Source organism: Rana temporaria, chromosome 5 (genome assembly GCF_905171775.1).
Source record: "Rana temporaria chromosome 5, aRanTem1.1, whole genome shotgun sequence".
Lineage (NCBI taxonomy): Eukaryota > Metazoa > Chordata > Amphibia > Anura > Ranidae > Rana > Rana temporaria.
In genome coordinates this window covers 127772029-127797011 of record NC_053493.1, presented here as the reverse complement: position 1 = coordinate 127797011, position 24983 = coordinate 127772029, and the positions used below count along the sequence as shown (strand labels likewise).

General features: G+C 43.9%; 1 protein-coding gene across 1 annotated transcript in view; it reads left to right on the top strand.

Moving 5' to 3' along the window:
* Positions 1 to 4594: 4594 nt before the first annotated feature.
* Positions 4595 to 24983, top strand: part of TMEM108 (transmembrane protein 108) — a 231581-nt gene continuing 211192 nt past the window's right edge. The window contains exon 1 of the mRNA XM_040353104.1: positions 4595 to 4847. The gene's annotated coding sequence lies outside the window, so the exon portion shown is untranslated. The remainder of the gene's footprint in view (positions 4848 to 24983) is intronic.

The following is a 24983-nucleotide window of genomic DNA, read 5'->3' as shown; positions in this document are numbered from 1 at the left end:
TAGGCCGATACGTATTCTTCTACATATTTTTGGTAAAAAAAAATCGCAATAAGCATTAATTGATTGGTTTGTGCAAAAGTTATAGCGTTTACAAAATAGGGGATCGTTTTATGGCATTTTTATTAATAATTATTTTTTTTACTAGTAATGGCTGCGATCAGCAATTTTTTCGTGACTGCGACATTATGGCGGACACATCGGACACTTTTGACACATTTTTGGGGCCATTGTCATTTTCACAGCGAAAAGTGCTATAAAAATGCACTGATTACTGTGAAAATGACAGTGGCAGTGAAGGGGTTAACCACTAGGGGGCGCTAAGGGGTTAAGTGTGCCCTAAGGGTGTGACTGGACGTGTGATGTCACTGATCGTCGTTCCCTATAACAGGGAACAGACAATCAGTGACAAGCCAGAGAGAAGAACAAGAAATTTTTGTTTACACTCACCTCTCCCCGTTCTTCAGCTCCTGTGACCCGATCGCGGGACACCGGCGTCGATTGGGTCCGCTGGTCCCGCGGGCGCGGTCATGGAGCTTCGGACTGGGTCGCGAGCGCGCCGACCCACGGCTGGGCACTTAAAGGGCAACGTACCTGTACGTGCCTGTGCCCAGCCGTGCCATTCTGCCGACGTATATCAGCGTTAGGCGGTCCTCAAGTGGTTAATAAACACAAAAATGACTGGAGCTCCTCCTAAAAATGTTACTGCATAGTAAGCCCACTGTCAGTGTTTACTCTGAAGTGCCAGTCTTGATTTTTTTTTACTTGCAGCAAAAGCATAATTATGAGTAGAAAAACAAGCTGAAAAACACTCAAGTGTAAGGGAGGTTAAGTGGTATTAAACACAAAAATTTCATATATTGCAGCTTATCGTTCATTAGATGCAGTGGCTGCATTTGTTTTCTTTTTAGGCTTTTTCACTCTGTTTTCCCCTAGTAATCTGGCCAGTAACACACCTCCTGTATTAGAGTGCTCCACTCTAAATAAATGGGCATAGAGGGCACCTTTGGACAGCAGCATTGTCAGTTTGGGAGGAGGGGAGCGTTAGATGTACTAGCAGATTTAAAGACACTAGCATATTGAGGCAGACTACAGCTAACACTTTATAATCAGTTACAACAGTTTATTTCTTTTTGATATAAAAGGTTTACATAAATTAATTAAAACTGTTCTTTTCAAGCACCTCTGGCAGTGTTAAATGGTTTGTCTTATTCCTGCAACTGCAAGAGAGCTTACTCGGTTAAGAAACAACAGACTTACTGGCTGGATCACCAGATGAAAATAGAAGAAAGAAGGCTACATACTCGAGGGTTGATTACACACAGGCTATTTTCTTGCAGCGATTACTCCCTTTTTTTGTTACAGCCATATGTCACTAAGAATATCCTAATGATTTTCTATGGGTTTGCTAACAGTGATGTTTTTAAAGTTATCTGTCACTCAGCAATTGGAATTCATCAGCATTTCATCTCAGTGGCATAATCACCAGCAACAATCACTCTTAAAGGGGTTGTAAAGGAAAAAAATGTTCCCCCTAAAGAGCTTCCTTTATATTAATGCAGTCCTCCTTCACTTACCTCATCCTTCGATTTTGGTTTTAAATGTCCTTATTTCTTCTGAGAAATCCTCACTTCCTGTTCTTCTGTCTGTAACTCCACACAGTAATGCAAGGCTTTCTCTCTGGTGTGGAGAAAGCCTCTTGAGGGGGGAGGGGCGAGTAGGCAAGTCAGGACACTCTCTACTTTGCAGATAGAGAAAGGAGCTGTGTGTTAGTGGGCGTCCTGACACTCCTGCTCGCCCCCTCCCCCCTCAAGAGGCTTTCTCCACACCAGGGAGAAAGCCTTGCATTACTGTCCATCCTGAAACAATGGGGGGAAAGGGGAGCAAGGGAGCACATGGGGGATCAAGACAACAGAAGTAAAAGGAACAGGGAAAGAAGGGTGGCATACATTAGTACCGAGCCCCTATATTTAAAGAGGGGGTTCACCCAAAAATACATTTTTAACATTACATTCAGCCGAGTTGTCCTAATGACAATCGGCTGTTTTTTTCCCTGTACATACCTTATTTCACCGCCGCTTCCGGGTATGTCTTCTGCGGGACTGGGCATTCCTATCTGATTGACAGGCTTCCGACCGTCGCATACTATGCATCACGAAGTGCCGAAAGAAGCCGAACGTCTATACGTGCGACGGTCGGAAGCCTGTCAATCAGATAGGAATGCCCAGTCCCGCAGAAGACATACCCGGAAGCGGCGGTGAAATAAGGTATGTACAGGGAAAAAAACAGCCGATTGTCATTAGGACAACTCGGCTGAATGTAATATTAAAAATTTATTTTTTGGGTGAACCTCCACTTTAACTCCTGTGCAGCTAAATATATTGACAAAAGGAGAGTGGAGAAGCCTACTTTCAGCTGCTGCAGGAGAAAAATACAGATCGGTTCCGCTTAGGCTCCATTCACACCTAGGCATATATACGCCTGAAGCGCGACGCCGCAGCAGCCTCTAATATGCTGGAGGGATGATTTTACATTGCCCTCTATGGAGATGGTTCACATCTCTACGCCGAACACTGAAACGCTGTATGCCTGAAGCTCAAAACAAGTCCCGGACCCTTTTTTTCAGGCGGCTTCGGCGTTCGGCATAGGAGATGTGGACCTGGGGGTAAGGCTGCATTCACAATCGCGGCGTTTTGTCGCCGCAAATCGCGGTACAAAACGCCGCAATTCGCGTGACAAAATGCCGCGATTAGGTACGCCAAGGTGTGAATGCAGCCTAAATTCCACCCCTGCAACCTCTCCTGTCCAGGTTCTGAGGGTCGGCAAGAAAGGAATGCGATTTAACACATCACCTGCCCACCATTGACAGGTTGCCAACCTCGGCATTAGGGTGTGCCCAGGCACACCTGGCACACCCCTTGTGCACACCTTTGGATGGAGCGTACAAATGGTTGGATTATCTGACAAAACCCTGGCATCACACATTTGTTGTGGGAAAATCCGCTTGTGTGTATGAGGCTTTAGGCTCCATTCGCACCTAGGCGTTTTGTTGCCTGTAGCGCGACGCTATTGCAGCCTGCAATACGCTGGAGGGGTGATTTAACATTGTCGGCTATGGAGATGATTCACATCTCCACGCCGAACGCCGAAACGCTGTACGCCTGAAGCTCAAAACAAGTCCCAGACCTTTTTTTCAGGCGGCTTTCGGCGTTCGGCATAGCCGACAATGTTGATCACCCCTCCGGCGTATGTTAGGCTTAAAAAACGTCGCTTTTTCTCACGGCAAATCGCGGGACAAAACGCTGCAATTTGTCGCGGCAAATCGCGGTACAATACGCCGCGTTCAGGTGTGAATGCAACCTTACAGTCCACAGGCAGAGAGCACAGGGAGTTATCAGTAGTGTTGAGCGGAATACGCCATATTCGATTTCGCGATATATCACAAATATATAGACGAATATTGGTGAAATATTCGCTAAAATCGAATATTCGTGATATTTTATAAAAAAAAAAAAAAATTGGCAAAATTTCGCTAATGCGAATGCGAAATTGATTGCGAAATTTTGACAACTGTGGTAGGAGAACTCTGATTGGCTCTGATGCAAAAGAAGGGCGGAGAAAGTATTCGCAAATATTCGGAAATCGAATATTGGTGATATTTTATCGAAATTTCGCTAATGTGAATGCGAAATTGATTGCGAGATTTTGACAACTCTGATTGGCTCTGATGCAAAAGAAGGGCGGAGAAAGTATTCGCGAATATTCGGAAATCGAATATTGGTGATATTTTATCGAAATTTCGCTAATGTGAATGCGAAATTGATTGCGAGATTTTGACAACTCTGATTGGCTCTGATGCAAAAGAAGGGCGGAGAAAGTATTCGCGAATATTCGGAAATCGAATATTGGTGATATTTTATCGAAATTTCACTAATGCGAATTCGAAATTGATTGCGAGATTTTGACAACTGTGGTAGGAGAACTCTGATTGGCTCTGATGCAAAAGAAGGGCGGAGAAAGTATTTGCGAATATTCGGAAATCGAATATTCGCGATTGCGAATATTCGGCAACATAAAAGGATCGCCTCAGCTTAGCTACTCGGCCCAGGGTCTCTAATCATACCAGCAATGCTTTTAGACGTCGATAGGATGTGATCTGTTTTAAAAATAAATTTGAAAAAATACGAATATTCGGAATAGCGAATTTTGGCCGCGAAATTCGAGTTATTCGCGAATATTCGAATATGCCATATTCGTAACGAATATTCGAAATGCGAATATTCGTGAGCAACACTAGTTATCAGCTCACACAATTTCATTCTGCATGAACAACCTTTTTATTTTATTTATTTTGCACTTGTTGAAGAGACATAATACAACGTTTTCAATGGTATATTTAACAGACCAAAAGAGAGAACACAAAAGAAATGTATTATTAGAGTTTACGTACACTTTAACATTGTCACAAGGGAGCTAAGTCACTTGCTTTAAGTGTCAGCAGATGCCGCTCATCACTGCCAAGCCACTGCATCTTGTAAGCCAGTCCAAACAAACGGGGGCGACAAAAGCTCTGCTCCCATATGTACCAGTGTCAGCTCTCAGCATCTCCCTGGAATGCTGAAGCCAGTGCTGCTCGTGTGCACTGATTGGCCGAGCAGGCTGTGTGATTCATTCCAGACTGCTGGAGCTATTGGTCTCCCTAGTAGCAGACTCTGTTGGGGGAGGCTGAGCCAGTGCTGGGGAGAGCACAGAACTGAGACTGGTGCGTACTGGGGGAAACAGCACCGACATCGCATAAGCACTGGGGGCTGGCTGCATGCAATTTGGACGGCCAGAGATCCTTCTGCAAGGTAAGATTTGACATCATGTGAATTCTATTTTTGATGGCCTTTGCTATACAGAACTTAGTAGCTATGTCTTTAGGAAAATCGGAGCACTTGTTAATTCATGCACATTCATCTACGCTGGGATTAATAGCATTTCACCCTATGTAAAAGCGTAGTCTTAATGCTTGCGCTGATAAAAGATGGATGAGAACTGATTTAGCAGGCATGAACGTGTATCTGGATTTGCCGGAATTTGAATAAAATGTAATACATTTAAGCTCTTTTTGTGTACGTTATAAATTCAGTATTCTGTGCATGGACGGTTAGTGGTATTAATTAAAGCAGAGGAACGCAACAATGGTGTTTTCTAATGTGCATGTAACTCTTTCTGTGGCTGGAAGGGCCTCTGAGACTTGCGCCTAATATTGATCAGCTGTGTGTAACTTCTATAGAGAGCTGCTGGCACATTATATTGCATCCTTTAGAACAAACTGGACAAGTATTTGTTACTATTGTGAAAACGGATCATCCGGCAGAATACATTCATCCCCCCCTGCGCCTTGTCCATGTGTTGTGGGAACAGATGTTATATCTTGGAAGCTGATCTCTTAAATTAACCAAGATAAATTCTTGTAATCCCAAAGCCAGATCATAATCGGACACATTCATTGCTTGCAGCTTGGTGCAGTGAAAAATACTTATGTTGTAAGTAGGCCAAGATAACTGATTCGATTACAGAATTTCGATTTGGCAAATGCCAAAGGAAATGCAGGAGGGTTCTCTCCACCGGCTGCTAAGAGGTTAAAGGCTGTTCTAAACCATTTCATTTGCGGCCTGTGATATATGTTAATATTATATCGTATTCTATAAGAAAATGGAGGTGTGGTTGAAGTGCTCTTGGCAGAAAGGGAAAGGACTGGTTAGGTATAGGCGAAGCCGCAGAGAAGATTCAGCACTGGGTCTATGGACAGCTCCTCTCTGTCATGTGTCAAAGGAACCTGTACAATGTGGAGGACTCAGAGACAGATGTACAGTCATGGATCTTATTGACTCAACGCTATGCGCAGAGAACTGGCCGGGGTTACCTAGGTGATTTCTGGTCATTTAAAAGCCAAATTGAAGAAGACTGGAATTGGAATTGAAAAAAAAAAAAAAACACGCCACTGCCATTTACAAGAGGCACTGTAAAGAATATCTCAGAAGGGCCACCATAAGGAGTTCTGCATTGTAAAGTGCGAATCAACATGTGATCGCAGCAACTCAAGGACATGCTGATTTATATGCAAGTGCCTAAGTGACCTTGGGAATACCAGGGCAGGCCTGTGTCCAAGGCACTTCAAATTTAAATGGCTTACTCTCCTAGATAGTCCCTCGTTTAATATAATCATCCTAGAAGCTGTCTTGTAGAGGTATATGTCAAGTTAAATGAACATTTCTTTCCTGCCTGCCAAAAAACATTCTTATTCAATGCACTTATTGTGATAGAAAGGACTATAACGCAAAATATATATGAGCATTAGCAGATATTAAGTAGAAGTAGGTTGCCATGATATGAAGGCTTCATGGTGTTCATTTAGTAGGCCTTTGTTCTATTTGGGGATGTCTTTCACATACGTTGTATTTGGCAGTGTGTAAGAGACTGCATTAGCCATTAGCCACCTTCCTGTTTTAGCTTGAGGCCCCGTACACACGACCAGTTTCCTCGGCAGAATTCAGCTTCCGACCGAGTTTCTGGCTGAATTCTGCCGAGAAACCCGGCCGTGTGTACACTTTCGGCCGAGGAAGCCGACGAGGAGCTCGGCGAGGAAATAGAGAACATGTTTTCTATTTCCTCGTTGTTCTATGGGAGCTCTCGCCCCGCCGAGCTCCTCGGCGGCTTCAGTGCTGAACTGGCCGAGGAACTCGATGTGTTTGGCACGTCGAGTTCCTCGGCCGTGTGTACGAGGCCTGACAGTTGATAGGATATACACCTGCATGTCAGAGGGCTACAACTGGTTGGAGATAATGAGACTGATTTACTAAAGGAGTTGAGAATCTTCACACAATAAATTGTGTTAATATTCTCTTCAGATATCCAATTACAGGGAAACAAATCTAATGTACCTGTTTCATCTGCACATGATTGGTATTCAAAGTGAACATAAATTAATGAATAATTTAAGTGAATAGCCACACAGTTTTGTAGGGTTGATTTACTAAAGGAAAATAGGATGTTCACTTTGCAAATCATTTTCACTCTGTAAGGCAATTTTTTCTAAGCTTAGTCAATGGGGTGAAGCTGTGCTGGCTTCCATCATCAAAAATAGTGGGTTTATTTTTTTTCTTTGCATGTGATTATTATCCCTTGAAGAGCAAATCATCACCTTCACTAAGTGAAGGGAAAATTCCCTGGTAAAGCCTATTTATAGCACCTTTAGTAAAACAACCCTATTGGGGTTGATTCAAGAAAACTGGAGCATGCAACATCTGGTAGAGCTGTGCATAGAAACCAATCAGATTCCAATTTTTTTTTTTTGTCAAAGCTTAATGGAACAAGTGCACCAGATTTTGCACTCTTCAGTTTTAGTATACCAACCCCATTGTATTAAGAGTCTAAGCTCCCTTAGTAGATGTCTAAAATACACCCAAATCTATTTGTTGCTGTTCCTTTAAACTATTTTATGTTGACCCGACTTCCAGGATTATAAAGGGACATTAGAGCAATGATAATGGCACACCTATGCTTCGTTTCCACTGAGCGGATCAGTTGCGGTACGCTACCATTCTGGGTCCTGCTTCAGATGTGGGGCCATAGAAAATGGTACGGTTTGGTTAGGGCGGAGCTACAATACATTCCACTAATTGGCGGACATGCTAGGCTTTTTTTCTAAACCCTGTATGGCCCGTGATGGTCCGACTTGCAGTGGAAATGCTCAACCCTTGTACACACGACCGAGTTTCTCGGCAAAAACCAGCAAGAAACTTGCTGGTATTTTTTTTTTCAGAGGAAACCGGTCGTGTGTACACTTTTCGACGAGGAAACTGTCGAGGATCTCGTCGAGCCAAAAAGAGAGCATGTCTTCTTTTTCCTCAATGGGAATGGAGAAATTTGGCTCGCCGAGATCCTCGACAGCCTAACAAGGAACTCGACGAGCAAAACGATGAGTTTCGCCCGTCGAGTTTCTCGGTCGTGTGTACGAGGCTTCACCTGAATAGGCCGGACCATTCTAACCCTTCCTAACTGTACCGTCCCGAACTGTTCCGCTCAGGTGAAATGAGGCACTATATACTATACACATAATGACACCCTTGATAAATTGTTTTAGGTGACATCTTCTCGGTCCAATTCAAATGCAGCTTACAACCCTAGTTTCTAAACTTTACTATATTTTGTTATCGTGATCACTTAATTGTAGGTCTTTTTTTCCATTAGTGTTGGAAATAGTGTAGAGTCCATTCAAACAAAGAAGGGGGTAGCAGTCACCAGCCCAGAGATGCAATACAAATCGTATGAGTCTCATGGCATCACATTATTGGGCAAATACATTTCAAGAGGTTGCCTATGCAATTTCTGGTTGGGTGCAAAGCTAGTCTTGGCCAGAGATATGTATTTGACTTAAAGTGGTAGCAAAGTCTCTGTTTTTATTTTTACCTACAGGTAAGCTTATAATAAAGTGCAGCACTACCCCCGAAGAAGCTGCTGGTTTGTTTTGGGTGGCATGTTACCTCTATTCCTTCGCCGTCTAGGGTATACGATGAGAGTTGAGAAAAACTTCAATGTCCACACTTTAGGTTTCTTTTTCTTTGCTTTATTACCGGGGTAAAAGAATAAAAGTAGTAGTTGAAGAGGTGGAAAGGGTAATAGGTGGTAGGTTCAGGTGTATAACTTTGTTCGAAAACACTCCTGCTTCCAGCAATGTAGCTTTCTTCGCCACTCTAGCCAGAGTGGGTATTGTGCACCTGGATAGGCCTCTCTCACTAGCCTAGCAGCCAGGATGTCACACGGAAACTTTAGCAAAGTCTCTAACACAGACCTTCCCAAAGGTGGAGATGTACTCGGTCCAGAATCCTTCTCAGCATAGGATTAAGCACCCGGATCTCTCTTTAATAAACTCTTGTGAACTCAGAACTGACAGGCGACCATCACTCAGCCTCTCAGCAATTGTGCGTCCTTCGATGAAGTTCAAGGCCTCTCCTGAGTAACCAGCCTCGTGCTCGGTGCTCTCCAAGACAGGTTCTTCATCACGTGGCTTCCTCCCTCAGGATGGACAGCACAGCACCACTCTGCAAACGTAGACCCAGTCTGACTACCAGGCCTACATAGTAGATCACAACCCCGGACCAAAGTGGTCCCGGAGCCAGGAACACTTGAACACGCACCCCAGCCATGAGGGCCACACACGGGGGGTGGTGGGACGACAGCCAGGATCGGCAATAAACGGCGACGACCCTGAACTAATGACGTCTGTCCCTTAAGTACTCTCCCGCAGCATGCACAGCGAGGCGATCAACCCCCCCTGATTTGCTGCTGAGAAAAAACACCAAATACACCCTAACTCGACTGCTGCCACCCTTGGCCTGGGGTGGTACCAACACCCCAGACAACAATAGTGGTCACTCACAGTACAGCCATGGCTGGAACAGAGGCCCAAATTTGGTAAAACAATACAGTCAGAGGTAGTTAAATCTCTGACTACCCTCTAAATTTAAGGCAGCGCTAGCTATGAAAGTAGAAGGCCGCTTCAAAAGCTTAACTATAAGTTAAATGAATATCTCCTAAAGGTGCACCGGAGATATTTTAGTGAGCAGCAGCCAGTGACATCACTGGCGCATGCCCTCTGAAGGAATGGCATACCTGTGCCATTCCTTCAGAGCTCTGTGCCATGGTCATGTCTACCATGCCTGACATGCATGGCCATTCAAGTGGTCGCAGCCTGTGAACCTGGACGGAAAACTGAGTGAAGATGGAAGCCTCTGCAGCTTGACAGCACGCCGCTGGAGGGCTTTGTTTTAAGGTAAGTCAAATGCAAACTAGCACATCATGCCTTTACCTTGCAGGAAAAGTTTTTCTTTGGTTGTTGTTAAAGTTTACTACCGTTTTAAAGCTTTTTTTTGTTTCAAAGATTTTATCAAAGATTTTCAAACAGAATACAGTAAATGATTCCATATACATCACCGTAGGTATATCAATACAAATAGAAACAGAACCAAACAATGTATACAAAAGACAACCAGGGGCGGACTGATAGCTCATGGGGCCCCCGGGCAATAGAAGATTATGGGGCCCCTGGGCTTACAGATGGCCACCATGCCAGGAGGCAGTGCAGAGGTGGGGCAGCTAAAATCTCGGGATTTTCACATCAAAAGCATGTCGGTTTCGGACATATCAGGGACAAATGTAAAAAAAACATAGATTTTTACATACTGTCCCTGGTTTTACTGAGCCTGGCATCCCTGATGGGGCCCCCTAGTGGCATGGGGCCCTCGGGCAGTGCCCGAGTGACTCAATGGTCAGTCTGCCCCTGAAGACAACTCCCCCTTAGCTCATATGAATATTTAGATCCAAGGGGGTTATCCTGTGCTTGCAGCATGCGATTAGCTATTTCCAATATTGTACCCGTCATTCAAGTTTAACATAGAGGATAACCACAAACTATGTGATTATTTAAGACCAAGGTGTATAGAGGCACCATTGGTTGGATGGCTTAGGGATCGAACAAGGGCGTGGAAGCACGTATAAGTCAACTCTTTTTAGTATTAGTTCCACTGTACCCTTTTACATCTAATTGCTATCAAGGGTAGAAGGATAAGGGGGAGGGGAGAGAAAAAAAGGGGGGGTGCTTTAAAGCTTTTAATAGTTTGTACATATCTTCACTCTTGTAAATCACACAAAATATACTTCTAGGCCTGTCACCAATAATAAAACGCAACACAATGACAAGAGAGACAAAAGGGGAAAACAGTGCTGTCTATGAAGAGAGGTGAATGACACAGGTGGAAACCAGTAATTTGTGAACAGTAGTGAGTTTCTTACTATAGGATTAGATTAAATGTAGCATGTTCTTTATGAGTTTGTCATCCGTTCACTGTTCTTCAACAAAATGAACTATAAAATTATGAAGGAAACCACAGTCAGCTGCATCTGCTCTGTACTTATTTTCACTCCCACTATAGTACTAGAACTCCCACTATACTATAATACTTAAAAATCATGACCCAAATGCTCTGTACTCTGAAGCTGCAGCTGAAACAGTCGTATTGTCATATTTCAGGCTCTGGAAGAGAGTAGAGGATGTGTTGAGGACTGCTTTCAGAAGGCTTTCATGAGAAAAAAGCCTGACATTTCATGGTGAATCAACCAGTTGGCATCGGCATACTGATAGCAATAATTACTTTTCCCAATGAAAGAAAATATTTTTACAAAAGGCAGTGGCCATTATAACTGGGGCAATATACCATACTTTTCAGATGCAAATGACCCAGCCATAACGGTAGTAAATGTTTTCAGCTTAGTCCTACTATGAGAGAGGTTTTACAGTCACTTTATATTAGGGTGACCAGACATCCCCAGTTTCAGAGGACAGTCCCCTGATTGAGGACACTGTCCCCGGACCAAGTCTGTCCCTGGTTTTGTCCCCAGATTGGATTTAATAGGGGGCAGGGGCAATTTTAAAGACAGTGGCCCGGATTTAAAGAGATCTGCGCTCTATTTGTGGAGGCGCAGGGCATTTTGCCCTGCGCCCCCGCAAATATTTTGCTGCCCTCGATTCACGGAGCAGTAGCTCCGTAAATTGCGAGGGCGCGCCGTCAAAATTGCCCAGCGTAAGCGCGCGCAATGTAAATGATCCCGCCGGGGGCGGGAATCATTTAAATTAGGCGCGTTCCCGCGCCGATCGTAAAGCGCATGCGCCGCAAGGACGTCATTTGCTTCAAAGTGAACGTGAATGGCGTCCAGCGCCATTCACGTATCACTTACGCAAACGGCGTGAAATTCAAATTTCACGACACAGGAACGGAGAGTATACTTTAGCATTGGCTGCCCCTACTATAAGAAGGGGCAGCCTTACGCTAAAGACGCCGTACGGAAACTCCGTAACTTGCGTACGCAGGGCCCGCACAACATTGCGAATCGGCGTAAGTATGCAATTTGCATACTATACGCTGCCCACAATGGGAGCGCCCCCTAGCGGTCAACGCAAGAATGCAGCCTAAAATCTGCGTGGCATAAGAGCCTTATGCCACGCAGATTTTAGGCTGCAGTCGGCGTAACGAGTTCTCTGAATCAGGAGAACTCGTTACGCCGGCGCAAGTCAGCAATTGCGCTGCGTAACTATGGTTACGCAGGCGCAATTGCTTACTGAATCTGGGCCAGTCAGTGCAGAATTAAAATAAAAAAATTTGAATTACACCCCCCCGCTCCGCCATGCCTACTAGCATAGGGGGGTTGTATTTTTCCCATTATCTGTGCCCCTTTCTGATGATCATGTTCTGGTTGGAGCCGAGGGAATATTTCTTAAGTTTCGGGGCGCATGCCCATTCAGCTTCGCTCGCATGTTCTTCTGCCTTGGCTCAAATCCTGGCCAGCCACCTGCCTATCTCCTTGCCTTCCCTGGCGGAGTGATCTTCCTCCGCTCCCCATCCAGTAGTAGCCGGGACCCGAAGAGTAAGACTTGAGAGGCGGGTGGCGACGGGCAGAGAGTCGCTGATTGTTGCCATTACTAGTAAAGAAAAAATATGTTCCCGGATTTCATTTAAAAAATCTGCTCACCTTACTTTAAATGCCTCTTGATTGAGTTAACAGTACTCACACAGACCATTTCATTTGAAACTAGGACAGCACCTGCACCTATGTGTTACAATTTCGGATGATTAATATATTTGTACCTTCACCAACAAACCCTCGTCTTTTTTTGTCTCACTGTTTTCGAATCATGCTGAACAAACACCTGTTTTATATTACTCTGTTTACTTCTTGATTTATGCAGAAACTCATAATGGTGTCACTTTGTTGCCATGGCAAACTCAAGCTGTCTTCCCAACCACATTTTTCATTTTTCTTTGATGTTCCTCCAGAAGGACGGCTAGCATAAAGGTTTCTAAATGTACCGAGTTGATATTTCTGCCTTATTAAAGGAAGGATGATTATAACGGCAGTCAGAATGATCACAGCAGTCAATGTTTGTCACAGGTTTTAATAGCTTATGCATTTTTAAAAGACTAATTACATACATATGACCAGTGGCGGCTTATGCTCAAACAAACTGAAAAATACTGAAAAACCCCCCATTAATTCCAGCCCTTCTGTGCCCATCAAATGCAGCCACTGTGCCATCAAATGCAGCCACTGTGCCATCAAATGCAGCCACTGTGCCCATCAATTGCAACCACTGTGCCCATCAATTGCAACCACTGTGCCCATCAATTGCAGCCACTGTGTCCATCAATTGCAGCCACTGTGTCCATCAATTGCAGCCACTGTACCATCAATTGCAGCCACTGTACCATCAATTGCAGCCACTGTGCCATCAAATGCAGCCACTGTGCCTCATCAAATGCAGCCACTGTGCCTCATCAAATTCAGAAACTGTGCCTCATCAAATGCAACCACTGTGCCCATCAAATGCAACCACTGTGCCCATCAATTGCAACCACTGTGCCCATCAATTGCAGTCACTGTGCCATCAATTGCAGCCACTGTACCATCAATTGCATCCACTGTACCATCAATTGCAGCCATCAAATTCAGCCACTGTGCCTCGTCAAATGCAGCCACTGTGCCCCAGCAGATCGGTGCTGCTTAGCTAAGATTATTAGCTTACCCGTCCATTCCGTCAGGCCGTACTCTCCGAGTGGTGTAAAATCAGAAGTGACGGTTCTGCAATAAGCCCCGCCTACCATCCTCCCGACCCACCAATCAGGTGCAACAGGGTGGAATGGAATAATTAATGAATGGTTGTAAAGTGGGACTGGGAGTGTTCAGAACGCATGGCCTGCTCCTTGTTTTCATTACAAACACTGCCCGATGAAGCTTTTCTGCTGCAATAACCTGATTGCAACAGTCAAGCTTCTAGTGGAGTTGACCCTTACTACTTCTTCTCAACCAGTGTAACTAACATAGGGGGGATTTACTAAAACTGGTGCGCACAGAATCTGATGCAGCTGTGCATAGTAACCAATCAGTTTCTAACTTCAGCTTGTTCAATTAAGCTTTAATAATAAGTCCCGGTTCACACTGGTATGACATACACTCCGACTTTGGGAGCACATGTCGCACGACATGTACAAATCAATAGTTCCCTATGAGAGCCATTGTAACTGGTCCGACACAAGATGGTCCGACTTTAGAAAGGGTTCCTGCACTACTTCGACTTTGTTGCTTCTCAGCCCATTCACTACCATTGAAGTCGGATCAAAGTCGGATCCTCGTCCTAACCATTTGACTTGTGACATCCGACATTGTGATTACAGCAGCAGGAAAAGGAATTCATGTCACACTGGGATTGTTTTGATTGGTCAAAGGACAAGTTGGACTATCTCAGGCCTCGTACACACGACCGAGAAATTCGTCGGGCGAGACACATGGTTTTTCTCGACGAGTTCCTTGTTAGGCTTGTCGAGGAACTCGACAAGATTGCTTTGCGTACACACTGTCAAGACAAAATCTCCTCGTTCTCAAACGCGGTGACGTACAACACATACAATGACAGGGGAAGTTCGATTCCACTGGCACAACCCTTGGGGCTGCTTTTGCTAATCTCATGTTACTGCGTGTTAAGTAAGTTTGGTCGGAGACGATTTGCACTTTTCAGTCTGTTACAGCGTGACGAATGTGCTATCTCCATTACAAATGCTACTTTTACTCCCGTCTCATACTTTATTCTGAGCATGCAAGGGTTTCTTAGCATACACACGCTCGAGTTTCTCGCCGAAAACCAGCCCGATGAGGAGCATGATGAGGAAATTGAGAGTCCCGTCGAGGAGAAAGAGAACTTGTTCTCTTTTTTTCTCGTCGAGTTCTTCGACAGTTTCCTCGATGAAAAACTTACACACGACCGTTTTCCTCTGCAAAAAAGCTCCCCCACCAAGTTTCTTGATGGATTCTGTCAAGTTTCTCGGTCGTGTGTACGAGGCTTCAGAGTCAGAGCAAAATCGTATCCTGTTTATTCAAGTCGGATGGAAGTAGGACCGAAGTAGGACCAATGTAGGACTGATGTTGCAGGGCAAAGTAGGATTGACAGTTGTACAACAGTCGTGCGTACCAGTGTGAACCCGGCTTAAAAACTAGAACCTAATTGGTTATTACACACAGCTGCACCAGATTCTGTGTGCACCAGTTTTAGTAAGTCTCCCCCATAGAGTACTTATCTTCACCCTCATTATTGAAATCTTAACTTGTGTGGCCCTGCCTGATGCCACATAGCCTTTCTAGCAAAATCCGCTTGACCTGTCTGGTTCCTACTGTAAATGCCTATGGCTCAGTCCATACTCTGGATGCCTGTAGGCTACTATGAGAATGGACCAGCCAAAAAAATGGCTGTACAGTGAAGATCTCAAAAATAAGAGTAAAAGTAATTATTTTACTAACTGGGCTTCAGGGAGGATGGGATAAACTTTGAAGGACAATCTCACTAAAAGTGATGTTTCCTTTAAATATATAGGGCCAGATTCTCAAAGAGTTACGCCGGCGTATCAGCAGATACGCCGACGTAACTCCGAATCTAAGCCCGTCGTATGTCTAAATGTATTCTCAAACCGAGATACACTTAAACATGCCTAAGATACAACAGCCTGCGCCGTTGTACCTTAGGGTGCAATATTTACGCTTTCCGCTAGGTGGCGCTTCCATTGCGGTCGACGTAGAATATGCAAATGAGTCGTTACGCCAATTCACGAACGTACGCTTGCCCATCGCAGTAAATTTACGCCGTTTCCGTAAGAGATACGCGGCGTAAAGATAAACAAGCCCCCTAGGTGGCGTACTCAATGTTAAGTATGGCCGTCGTTCCCGCGTCAAAATTTGAAAATTTTACGTCGTTTGCGTAACTCGTCCGTGAATGGGGCTGGACGCCATTTACGTTCACGTCGAAACCAATGACGTTCTTGCGACATCATTTAGCGCAATGCACGTCGGGAAATTTTAGGGACGGCGCATGCGCAGTACGTTCGGCGCGGGAACGCGCCTAATTTAAATGATCTACGCCCCCTACCCGGATCATTTGAATTAGGCGGGCTTGCGACGGGGGATTTACGCTACGCCGCCGCAACTTTACGCCGCCGCAGATCTACGGGAATCTGGCCCATAGAGCCTGAAATGTCTACAATGTGAATAGCAAACTTGGTTAATCTATTTGAAGTGCAAAGTAAGAGGCAGTGGGAGGGTTTAGAAGCTATAATTGTAAAATAATGATATAGACACACAAGTGTTCAATTCCATCTTTTCTGCAGTATATGTTTGATCTGCTCACATGTTCTCTAGGTGGAATAGCTCCAGGTGATGATTTTATAAGAAGCAGACACTTTTTAGAGGTCTCAGAGCTGCCAGTGGAAATGTTTCCAGTTTATAGTATATTAGTGCTCTCTTTCAAAGTCATTAAAAATTGCCTTTGGGGAGAGTATTGGTTATTTCGGTAGCAGTCTTCTTACACTGCATTCGTAAAACATTTTTTAGCAGTAGTCTAAAAAAGTAATGGGTACCATTTTTTTTGGAATACTATAACTAGAGGATACATATACTATGTGGCAATTTCGGGGTCTTTATTATCATAGGAATGCATACTTTATCTTTGCTCAGCAGTAATCATTCATAGTTACATTCAGTTTACAAATATCTTCATTTAAATATTAAAGTGTTTTATGGTGCTGATGTAATCATATACTAAGCAAAATTATAAACACAACACTTTTGTATTTGCCCCTATTTATTATGAGCTGAACTACGATTTTTTCTATGTACACAAAAGGCCTATTTCGCTCAAATATTGTCCACAAATCTGTCTAAGGCCTCTTTCACACTACTGCGGCTTCAAATTCACGTGATTTGAATTGCGCGATTAAGCCATGATTCGCGACTGCAATTTTGCCGCAATTTCAAGGAATGCCTGTGTAAGTGGCATCAAAATCGGACCAAAGTACTGCAGGGTCTACTTTGAAGTCAGAATGACTTGAAGTCGTACCAATAGGAATGGTTGTCATTGGAAATCATGGGAAACGACTTGTCATGCTACTTTGCCATCCCAAATCGTGGGACAAGTCGTATAAGTGTGAAAGGGGCCTTTATGTGTGTTAGTGAGCACCTCTCCTTTGCCAAGATAATCCATCCACCTCACAGGTGTGGCATATCAAGATGTTGATTAGACAGCATGATTGTTACACAGGTGTGCCTTAGGCTGGCTAAAATAAAAGGCCACTCTAAAATGTGCAGTTTTACTGTATTGGGGGGTCGGGGGGATCAAAAACCAGTCAGTATCTGTATCAGTATCGGTCCTTCCCATAGAGTTGATCAGGTTGTTGATTGTGGCCTGTGGAATGTTGGTCCATTTCTCTTCAATGACTGCAAAGTTGCTGGATATTGTCAGGAACTGGAACACGCTGTTGTTTATGCTGATCCAGAGCATCCCAAACATGCTCAATGAGTGACATGTCCGGTGAGTATGCTGGCTTTGCAAGAACTGGGATGTTTTCAGCTTCCAGGAATTGTGTACAGATCCTTGCAACATGGGGCCATACATTATCATCCTGCAAAATTAGGTGATGGTCGTGGGTGAATGGCAAAACAATGGGCCTCAAGATCTCGTCACGGTATCTCTGTGCATTCAAAATACCATCAATAAAACGCACCTGTGTTCATTGTCCATAGCATACGCCTGCCCATACCATAACCCCATCACCACCATGGGTCACTTATTCACAACATTGACGTCAGCAAACCACTCACCCACACTACACCATACACGCTGTCTGCCATCTGCCCTGTACAGCGAAAACCGGGATTCACCCGTGAAGAGAACACTTCTCCAAAATGCCAGATGCAATCGAATGTGAGCATTTGCCAACTCAAGTCGGTTACGATAACAAACTGCAATCAGGTCGAGACCCCGATGCGGACAACAAATAAGCAGTTGAGCTTCCCTGAGACGGTTTCTGACAGTTTGTGCAGAAATTCTTTGGTTATGAAGACCGATTGTTGCAGAAGCTGTCTGAGTGGCTGGTCTCAGAAGATCTTGGAGGTGAAGATGCTGGATGTGGAGGTCCTGAGCTGATGTGGTTACATGTGGTCTGCAGTTGTGAGGCTGGTTGTATGTACTGCCAAATTCTCTGAAATGCCTTTGGAGACGGCTTATGGTAGAGAAATGAACATTCAATTCAAGGGCAACAGCTCTGTTGGGCATTCCTGCAGTCAGCATGCCAATTGCATGCTCTCTCAAAACTTTAGAGTGACCTTTTATTATGGCCTTCCGACCGAGTTTCTGGCTGAATTCTGCCGAGGAAACTGGTCGTGTGTACACTTTCGGCCGAGGAAGCCGACGAGGAGCTCGACGAGGAATTAGAGAACATGTTCTCTATTTTCTCGTTGTTCTATGGGAGCTCTCGTCCCGCCGAGCTCCTCGGCGGCTTCAGGGCTGAACTGGCCGAGGAACTCGATGTGTTTGGCACATCGAGTTCCTCGGCCGTGTGTACGAGGCCTCAGGCACACCTGTGCAATAATCATGCTGTCTAATCAGCATCTTGATATGCTACACCTGTGAGGTGGATGGATTATCTCGGCAAAGGAGAAGTGCTCACCAACACATATTTAGACAGATTTGTAAACCATATTTGAGAGAAATAGGCCTTTTGTGTACATAGAAAAAGTTGTAGATCTTTAAGTTCAGCTCGTGATAAATTGGGGCAAACACAAAAATGTTGCGTTTATAACTTTGCTCAGTGTATATCCAAGTTTCTAAATTATTGTGAACACATTTAAAGAGCTTTAAAGTGACACTAAAGGTTCCCGCTTTTTTTTTTTAAATAACAAACATGTCATACTTACCTCCACTGTGCAGTTTGTTTTGCACAGAGTGGCCCTGATCCACCTGTTTTGGGGTCCCATGGTGGCTCTTGCGGCTCCTCCCCACATTAGATAACCCCCTCTGGAAAGCTCTCCCCCAAGGGGGTTACCTTGCGGGCGCGCTCCTGTGTCATACACTCGGCGTCTATAGACGCCGAGTGTATGACTCGGCCCCGCCCCCGGCACCCGCATCATTGGATTTGATTGACAGCAGCGGGAGCCAATGGCGGTGCTGCTATCAATCTATCCAATCAAAGCTGGAACTCCAAGGAGAGAAGGACGGTGGGTCGCGCCCATAGAAATTCGGGGCTCAGGTAAGTAAAACGGGGGGCTGGGGTCGGGCACTGCAGTGTGTTTTTTCACCTTAATGCATAGGATGCATTAAGGTGAAAAAACACATAGGTTTACAACCCCTTTAAGCCTTGTAACAATTAAAAGATAAAGGTGCTGCTGGATAATGATTCTCTTTAGTTATCTGCTGTACTTAAATTCCTCCTCCATGTTGGTGGGCAAAAAGCATAAATAGTGAAGCTAAATAAGTCACAAGAACAGGAAATGAGATAACAAGGCTCCGAAGGCTATCAACTGACACATGGCTAAACTGTCTGACATGGGAGATATTGGGGTTGATTTACTAAAAGCAAATAGGCTTTTCACATTGAAAGGGAAGTTGTACTTTGCAAAGAAGTTTTTCACAGGGCTTAGTGAATGAGGTAAAGCTCTGCTGACGCCAATCATTTGAAAGTAAAAATGCTGTTTTTTTTATTTTCCTTGCATGTGATTGGGTATTCTTCACAAGGTAAAATTTCACCACATGCTCAAAACTCTGGGAAAAATTCACTTGCACTTGCCTTTAGTAAACCAAGACTATTAGGTCTGATTTACTAAAGGAGTTGAGAAGCTTTACTCTGCACATGATGTATTCAAAGTAAACATGAATGCGTATGAATGAGTATTCAAAGGTAACAGAAATTTACTTTTCTCATTGCATAATTTAAGTAAATATAACATTTCTGAGTGAAGATTCTCCCCTTCTTTAGTAAATCAGCCTCAATATCTCCCATGTCAGGCATAGTTTAGACATGTATCATTTGGTAGACCTCAGACTCCTAAGTCATAGGTGAGTAGAGCAGAGGCTGTCCACTTAGTAAAGTAGATGAGGTTAACTTTCTAAAAAAGGAGAGGCTGTGTTCACTTGGAATATCATGTGCTAGTAAAAACCCCATTCTCTTAAATCTTCCTTGCACGTTGTTGTGTATACTGTATAATCACTTAAATATCGGACACTTTTACCCCCTTCCTGCCCAGGCCAATTTTCAGCTTTCAGCGTTGTCACATTTTAAATGACAATTGTGCGGTCATGCAATACTGCACCCAAATGAAATTGTGTTCACACAAATAGCCCTTGTGGTATTTGATTACCACTGTTTTTTTTTATTTCTTGTTAAATAAACAAAAAATATATATATTTTTTTAAGTTTTTCTTTGTTTCTGTTTTAAAATGTTGCAAATAAATAATCTTTCTTTTTGCTCAAAATGTATTCTACATAATTTCTCTGGTAAAAGTAACCTGAATCAGTGTATATTATTGAGACTATAGGAAAGTTATAGTCTACAAACTATGGTATACATATTTAAAAATCAATCAATCCTAATGTACTGATGGCCTATTTAATTTCTTGAGGTCCGAAAGTACCTCCTTTTTGTAAAGTAGACAGTCCAAGTTATTTAGTTAGAGGCACGGTGAGTTTTTTGAAGTTGTAGTTTTTTGTCACAATTTTTTGGAGAATAAAGAAATAATTTTTTTTTTTTACACACTGTCACCAGTGCAGTACAGCATCATCATATGTGTGATGGTGAACAGGGACACTGAATGCTGACAGTAGGTTTATCTATCTATCTATCTATCTAGCTATCTAGCTATCTATATATATAGCGTATTTTCCGGCGTATAAGACTAATTTCAAACCCCTGAAATTCTTCTTCAAAGTCGGGGGTCGTCTTATACGCCGGTAACCTATTGCTTACCTTATCCGGGACCGTGACATGCAGATCGCGGCCGTCCTTTTTTGAAAAGCCGTGCCCCTCTTTCTGCTGGTCCGTGATAGGCCGAACACTCTGCTTCCCAGGAGACACTGTGTTTAGTGTTTCGCCTATCACGGATGCCCTCTCGTCCCAGACCGAGGACGAGAGGGCATCCGTGATAGGCGGAACACTTAACACAGTGTCTCCTGGAAAGCGGAGTGTTCGGCCTATCATGGAACAGCAGAAAGAGGGGCGCGACTTTTGAAAAATGGACAGACGCGGTCTGCATGTCACGTATAAGGTAAGCAGTGACTCACTGAGGCATGTTATTGGGCACAGTGAGGCATGTTGTGGCGCACAGTGAGGCATGTAGTGGGGCACAGTTAAGCATGTAATTGGGCACAGTGAGGCATGTAGTGGGGCACAGCGAGGCATGTAATTGAGCACAGCGAGGCATGTAATTGGGCACAGTGAGGCATGTAATTGGGCACAGTGATGCATGTAATTGGGCACAGTGATGCATGTAATGGTGCACAGTGTGGCATGTAATGGCACAGTGAGGTGAGGCGAGGCATGACTAGTCGGAAGGGGGTCGTCTTATACAGTGAGTATATCCCAAAACCAACATTTTAGCTGGAAAATTAGGGGGCCGTCTTATACGCCCAGTCGTCTTATACGCTGGCAAATACGGTATATATATATGTATGTGGGGTTTTTTTCAGTTTTTTTATTTTATTACATTTTTATTTTATATACTGTGACCAGGGCAGTACAGTGTTGCGATAGTATAACTGTACTACTCTGGGGACGTGATCAGGATTTGATCGCTTATAACAGTGATAATCACTGTTATAAGCAACCATTTGTTACGAATTACTCCATTCATATCAGTGTGTATTGTTGTGAATAACTGTAATTGACCCTGTCTGTACCATATGATCACTGTGACCAATCACAGCGGGCAACACAATAGTACACAATTAATGACTAAGAACGCAATAAATCCATTGTGTACAGTTGCTATGGGATCTGCTGTGAATGGTCACAGCGATCACATGGGCCAGGCAGCAGCACAGTACAGTGACCTGTCATCCGCTGTGTCCGGCGAACACAGTGGGGGACAGATCGCACAGTAGCGCAGCCTGTTCTGGGGAGGACATCACATGATGTCCACCTGGAGTGACAGAGCCCCCTCTGCCCCAAAGCACCCACCCCCCCATATTGCGGGCATGTGGCCTGGTAGCGCTCGCTCGCCCCCCTTTCTTATTCTGCTGGCCTGCGTGCTCAGGTAAAGATCTGGTATGGATTTTGGGGGGGGCCCACAACGTTTCTTTTAAAAGTTTTGATGTGGGATTCCCCTTAAAATCCATATCAGACACAAAAGGGTCTGGTATGTACTTGGGGAGGGACCCCCACGCGTTTCTTTTCGTTTTTTTGTATTGCTGGTTACCAGCAATAGCTTGCAGCCATGAAGTACATTTAAATGCATTTTTTTTTCTTTCAAAATTTCGTTTTTGGTGCAGCATGTTTTATACATGCTACAGATGACCACTTTACAGGCAGACTAAAAGTACCCCCCAGGCACTATATTTAAAGGAATCTTTTATTGTTATTGTTTCATTTTAAGCATCAATGAAATCACTGCTCCTTTAAAAACTATTCTTTTAGAAAATATATATATTTGCATTGATACATGTCCCCCAGTACCTGGGCCACCATACCCTTTTTATAGCCAATAACTTGTATATAAGCCATCAAAATCTGGACTTTTCATTTTTCAAGTTTAAGTCCCATAGACTTTAAAGGGGTTTGGTGTTCGGGTCCGAACTGATTGTGATGTTTGAGTGTTCTGGTGTGGACCAAACCAGGGGGTATTCGGCCCATCTTTACTGTTCCTGAACAGCCATCGCTTCTTTTGTAAATCAGCCTCCATTGTCTTATGCCGCGTACACACGACCGTCACTGAAAAAAACAAGGGGCCAGATTCACAAAAGAGATACGACGGCGTATCTACTGATACGCCGTCGTATCTCTGTTTCTAACTATGCGGCTGATTCATAGAATCAGTTACGCATAGCTAGTCCTAAGATCTGACAGGTGTAATGGACTTACACTGTCGGATCTTAGGATGCAGTACCGCGGCCGCCGCTGGGGGCATTTCTCGTCGTAATCCAGCGTCGGGTATGCAAATTGGCACTTACGGAGATCCACAAAGCTTTTTCCCTTCGTTAAGTCGCCGTAAGTGCTAGTTTGCCGTCGCAAAGATAGGGTACCTTTACAAAAGTGTAAAGGTACTCTACCATGCAAAAGTATACCCGTCGTTCCCGCATCAGTTTTGAATTTTTTTTATGGACTGTTCTGGCTTACCTGAATGTTATCAGGTACTGTATATTTGCAAGAAGGAATTCAGTTATTCAGTTTGCATTAGCATTTATTCCTGAATGTAATAGCTCATAAAAAACAGACGTAAATTATTTTGCACAATGTCGTAACTCCACTTGAAGTCATATTCTCAGTAAGGGACATGATATATTCTGTATGGATCCGTTTTATTGAATCATTAATCACAAGCTATCAGCAAACTCTGTAAACAGTTCTGCAGGCCATCTCAGACAGGTCAGGGAACATTTTTAGCACACTGACACCTGTGTATATTTTGCCCTGTGATTATTGACTGTGATATTACAAAGTGATCAGCAATAAATTGTTTTACAGCAAAAATAAAAATGGACTAAGAAATCAAGTCTACATGTGGAGACGTTATTACTAGTAATCAATTATGTTAAATTTTATTAATGATGCAAAGGCTAGCCATACATGGGCTGAACAAGAGAAACCCAATGGAATTTCCACTGCTGGTTACAGTATTGTATTTAGGCAGTGGTAGCACCTGTGACTGCTGCTGAACTGTGACTGCATCTGATAGGGTGCAATCACTGTTGGACTGATAACGTCTCACTCGTCTCAGTCTATTTTTATAGTGAGTTTTCTCAATTTGGATGATCTAGTTTGTCAACTAGGATCATCTGCACCACTTCCCTCAAACTTGTAGGCTGCATTCACACCTGAGCGTTTTGTAGCCTGAAGCCTGAAGCTATAAAACGCTAGAGGGGAAAAAATACATTATTCTCAATGGAGATGATTCACATCTCCACTCCAAAATGTCTGAAGCCGAACGCCTGAAGCTCAAACAAGTTCTGGACCCGAATCGGGCTGATTTGGGCGTTTTTGAACGTTTGTATTCCCATAGAAACTAATGGAAACGCTCGATTCAAGCATCTAGCGCGACAACGAGCGTTTCTACGGGCGTTTTGTCGCTATAATCTGTTCTGTGAAATAGAACATTCACCCAGGAAGAAGATAAAAAAAATCTACAAACATAGCAACAAATGATGAAAGAGATGATCATTTTTCCTATTGGCTAAAATAAAAAACGTCGAAGTTCAAAAACGTCGGACAACGCTGTATGCAAATTTGTGAATACGTGTGAATACGCGCAACAAAACGTGCGACAAAACACCGGAAAAAAAACAACCGAAAACGCTACGCTCAGGTGTGAATGCAGCCGTAGAGGAGGGTACTGAAGGCAGTGGAGAAAAGGTTCCTGCTGCCATCAGTCAAATTGCTTGGAGGGGAGAGCAAGTGTGTGGCTTGCCAGGCACTGTATGTTTCTATGGACACGCACAGCACAGGTCAGGAGGGTGCATGCATGGGTGTCTTTTTAGCAGCTGGCTAGCTAAGGAGGGTTTGGAGGGCAGTGGCTTGAGGACCGGCCAAAAGAGAAAAACAGATTTTTTTTTAAGAAGAACAATCATAATCAAATGCAAGTATGACCTTCCTCCTCTAAAAAGAAGGGATCAGAATCCCCTTAACATTCTGTTTCTTGTAATCTGTTATTGAATCAGATGAAAAGCCTATTAAGGACAGTTCAGACCTATGCAATGTAGTAGCACACAATACAATGCACAACTTACTGTGCCTTACCACAATGCATTGCGTCACATGACACTTTGAGCTGTGTGTAGCAGTGCTATTTATTTATATGAGCATTTTGAACGGCACCCTGATGCACAAGAACAAGGGCAGGGCCCTAGCTGCAGCACACCACA